Here is a 4937-nt window from a genome sequence, read left to right on the forward strand (position 1 = left end):
AAAAGGTTTGTGCCATGGCTGGACAGGCTGTAGTAAGGGAGATGTAGCTTTGTGCTGAGGGATGATGAGCTATTGCTCTTGGGCTCTGCACTGCTCGTCGCTTTTGGGCTGAAGAAAAAGAAGACGATGGGAGCAAAATACAGCGGAGTGTGCTGGATTTTCTAGGCTTCCCTCTGGAAAAAAAAACCCAAACAAACCAAAATGGAGAAAACATGGTTAGATGCCACGAAGTAGGAACAAACAAACCAAAATGGAAAAAACATGGTTAGATGCCACGAAGTAGGTGGCAGTGCCTTAACCGTATGCGTGTTGTATAGGCCACTAGGACCTCTTCCATCCTTATCAAGGGGAGTGCTAACCTTCTCTCCTTTCATACAACACAACATGCAACATCCATATGCTGCTATTTAAACTTCCATCAATTAGTTCTACCAAACATAGAGTGAGGAAATATTTGCACTTCCTTTTTTCCTCACCTGATACATCTTTTTATTCCCCATAAGATATTTTTATTCTAAGCCCTAGAATGACGCCAAATCCCTAAAAACCTCGTTAAAGCTGCATAAACAGGCGCTTTACATTACCGTCTTAATATATTCATCGCGCTCAGCCAATCAGAGTGCAGAATCCGTACCTCCTCGACTGCCCCCTGGCGTTGGCTCTCTCGATCTGCAGTCGCGTTTCCCGGGGCGGGGAGCACTGGGATTGCCGGTTCGAGTCCCGCCCCGGGCGGAGCGTGATTTGCCTGCGAACACACCTAACCTGCGCAGGGTTTAGCCATCGTTCTGGGTATCCTCGAGGTTTAACTGGGAGCAGGATTTGCGGGTGGAATCTCCCGCAGGCAGGGAGGGAGTGAGACAGTTCCCGATGTGTTCCCGCTGCCCCGGGATGAGAAATCTCTTCCAATTCTGTCAGAGCTAACGACGAGTTGCAAATTCCAGATCATAGAATCATAGAATCAAACTGGTTGGAAGAGACCTCAAAGATCATTGAGTCCAACCCTACTGTGGTTACTAGACCATGGCACTAAGTGCCACATCCAGTCTCATATTAAACACCTCCAGGGATGGTGAATCCACCACCTCCCTGGACAGCACATTCCGATGCCTGAGCACTCTCTGTAAAAAATCTCTTCCTAATATCCAACCTAAACCTCCCCTGGCAGACCTTGCATCTGTGCCCTCTTGTCCTGCTGCTGGTTGCCTGGGAGAGGAGACCAACCCTCACCTGACTCCAACCTCCTTTCAGGGAGTTGTAGAGGGTGATAAGGTCTCCCCTGAGCCTCCTCTTCTCCAGGCTAAAAAATCCCAACTCCCTTAGCCTCTCCTCACAGATGTGGAAGCAGTCAAAGAGATTGGGTTGGGGTTTTTCCCCCCATTTCTCAAGGTCTATCTTTTCTGCATCCCATGGGAATAAAACCAGACAAACATCTGGCTAAATCAGCACTGCAACACCTTAAGTGGATGTGGCACTTAGAGCCATGGTCTAGTAACCACGGTAGGGTTGGACACAATGATCTTTGAGGTCTCTTCCAACCTGGTTGATTCCATGATTCTATGATTCTATGAGGCTGCAGAGCCAGGTGCAGTGCCCAGAGGTGTGCATGGCCCCAAACCCACCAGCTGTGCACAGCTGCTGTATTACAGAGTCACAGAACGTTTTGGGTTGGAAAGGACCCAACAGCTCATCCCATTCCAACCCTTTGCCATGGGCAGGGACACCTTCCACTAGTCCAGGTTGCTCCAAGCCCCATCCAGCCTGGCCTGGAACACTTCCAGGGATGCTGCATTGCTGCTGCAGAGCCCAGACTGCTCCTGGCTGCCCCTTCCAGGTACTGATGAGTTTATTAAGGGTTTAAAAGTTAGTCTCCCCTCCTTATTGAACGCTCTGATTTATGCATGCATTTAAATCAATCCCATTTCCTGCGTTTTATCCCTTCTCCCCTAGGCTTTCAGGCTTTACCATGTCAAACATTTGTTACGATCACATTGTTTTGAGGCAAGCAAGACACTGTGGGTGGTTTAAGGGATTTGAATACATGAGCTGCTTTACTTGGACTCTTCTCTCAGGTGTCAATTGCCCCTCCTGAGCTGCAGATGCCCCAACTTGGACCAGTTTGTGTTGCCTCCCTGTAAAATATTAATAAGGATGAGTACTAATGAAGATGCTATTGGAGATTAGGTCCAAGCCTGCCTGGCTGGGAGCTGTCTGGTGGAGAAGGTACCCCATGGGCTGGATTGCCCAGGGTGGTGGATTTCAGGTGCTGCTAGCAGGCAGTTGCTGGATGAGCTACATAAGCAGCTTATTTTGTCATTTTAATTTTTTAATCCCAGGCATTCGGTCGCGCTCTCTTATTAGTAAGCATTAGCTCTCCAAGTCCCATTAGCTCCGCTGAGAGCTGAGGCTTTGCTTGTGGGGACAGTGGTTGGAGGAGCCAAGGAAGGACTGGGGGGGCTGATCTTGCAGCTGGTGACATCAGTGATGCCCCATGTGGCTGTGGGTCTGACCCTGGTCCTGTAGAGCCAGTACAGCTTGGTCCTTTCCTCTGCTGCACCCCTAGCCCCTTCCCAATCCCCCAGCAATTCCAGAAACAATCCCAGCCTGGGGCTGGCTCTATTTGGCCTCTCCCTTCTTTATTAAGGCAACTATTTTCTTGTATGTAAATACACACATTACATTCAAACCTTCTTCTGTCTCCTTCAGGTTTTCCCTTTAACCCCACAGCCATCCCCAGGGCTGTACTTTGTTAGAGGCTCTCAAATCTGGGATTTAAAATTAGTTGACTGCTTCTCTTTAATAAAATTATTCCTGCCCTCTTTAAATAGCACAATATGTCACAGAAAGCCGGTGGGTCCGTTCATGAAGACGAGGCAGCTCAGAGAGGAAAAAGAGATGGAAAAAAAAAAAAAGTAAAACCATACATCTCCCCAAACCCCTTCTGCCTAATCCAACTGAATTAGAGGATTTCGAAGTGGATTTAAAACTAAATCTTGATTAGGGAGAATTTCTCTCCAAGAGCTGCTGCACGGTGGTATTAATGGGAAGTGATCGTGGACAGAGGAAATAGGACAGAAATAACTGAGGGGAGCACATACGCACTCAGGTCTGTGCATGAACTGAAAGAATCAGAGAATTTCTCAAGAGGAAAAGGGAGAAATTAAGCATCGACAGAAGGACACTGGGTGCCACGGGGCTGGCTGGAGAGGCAGGGAGCAGCCAGATCCCTGCTGCTCCAACAGCATCTCCTTTCATCCTGGTGGAGGAGTTTGCAGGTGGGAAGGAAGCGACAAGCACGGCCAAGGGAAAAAGAGATTTCTACCTGCTCAACCAGACCCTGGTGTTGTCCTCCAACCCCTGGGTGGTCTCCAGGAGCTGAGCCCCATGCTCTGCGGACACATGCCTGGAGGTGCCCATGGGATCCTCTCTCTGATCATGGTGTTTGTCCTCCCAAAGGGTAAGTGCTGCTGTTCCTGGGGTGCCATGTGTACCCCATGCTTTGGGGTTATGGTTTGCATCTTCCCTAAGCACTGGTGTTCAGGTGTGATGTATCCCTGGGATGAATTTGGGGGCGTTCCTGCCCCAAGTGATACTGATGTGTGTTGCTGTGTGTTGGTGGCTTTAGGACAGAGTTATAGTCATCATGATTTGTACAAAAGGGCAATGAGCCAGGATTTGGGATTCCCTGGGCTCCCCTTCCCTGGGACTCCCCTCACCATGCCCAGCTGTGTGAGGGTCTCACCCACCCCTCAAAAATCCTGTGGGAGCAGAGGAGATTGGGCTTGGGGAGGGCTCTGGGTCAGCATTGGGAGCTGAAGAAAGGTAACGTCAGAAAGTGCAATCTGATTAATCAGCACAGAGGTTGCCTTAAACTCCATGGATGGTGTAAATGAATATCCTTTGAAGGCTTTTTTTTTTTTTTTTTTGGAAGAAACCTGAGAATTGGCTTAATACCCATTCTGGCAATTCTCAGACACAGTCACTGACCGTGCAGGGAAGGGCTGAGCTGCCACCAATACAAGTGTGCAAAGCCCTGGGGACACACACTGAGGCCACTGTCCCAGGGTCAGCGCATTGGCTCAGTGCTCTGAACAAGGATTCCCCTTCTGTTTCTGAGCTGCTTTGCCTTCCTGATAGACCCTGTGATAAAATCAGGACTGTGTTCAGGCAGAAAACCAAACCACACTGATAAAACCATCCCTCTGGAGCAAATGCCTCCACCATGGATACAGCTAAACTGGAGACATTTGGTGAAAAAAGGGAAAAGCTGTTTCTGAGTGCGACCAAACCCTGACTCAGTGGTGTCTGTGGTTATGAGGTTTCACCTACTCCTTACAGCCCCTGTTTCAAAGCTCCCTTGTTCCCACTGTTAGATCCCAGCTCAAATCTCCGGCTAATCTCTGATTTCGCACTGACCTCTAGTGGGAGATGATTCCGTATTTTTGGGCCCACTGGGTAAACAAGTGACGGGCAGCTCCGGGCTCTGGCTCAGCGCTTAATGCGACTTGGCAAGGCAGAGAGCGCTGCGAAGCCGTCGGTAGAGAGCAGCTCGGAACGAGCTGAAGTATTTCCCCCCCCGGGGAAAAAAATCCAGTTGTGTTTCTTATGGTTCTTGTTTAGTGTCTGGACTCCAGTGTTATGGCTGCAACATCGTGGTTGGCACCAAAAACGTGGATATGGGGTGCTCTAACCCTGAGGTGATCACCTGCTCCCAGTCCCACCAGGGCTTCAAGCACCGGTTCTGCATTAAGACAGAGAGTGGTGAGTCCAGAGGTGGAGCTGGTGATGCTCACCCCCCACAGCCAACCTCGCAGCCCTCAAGTGGGGCTTGTCCCCAGTGTAAGGCTGGCAGAGCATCCCTTTCCCCCCTGCCCATCACCCTGACATCCCACCCTGTGCTTGCTTTGCAGTGGTCCTGGGCATCCTGCTGACCAGCGGCT

Source organism: Acanthisitta chloris, unplaced genomic scaffold (assembly GCF_000695815.1).
Source record: "Acanthisitta chloris isolate BGI_N310 unplaced genomic scaffold, ASM69581v1 scaffold12381, whole genome shotgun sequence".
Taxonomy (NCBI): domain Eukaryota; kingdom Metazoa; phylum Chordata; class Aves; order Passeriformes; family Acanthisittidae; genus Acanthisitta; species Acanthisitta chloris.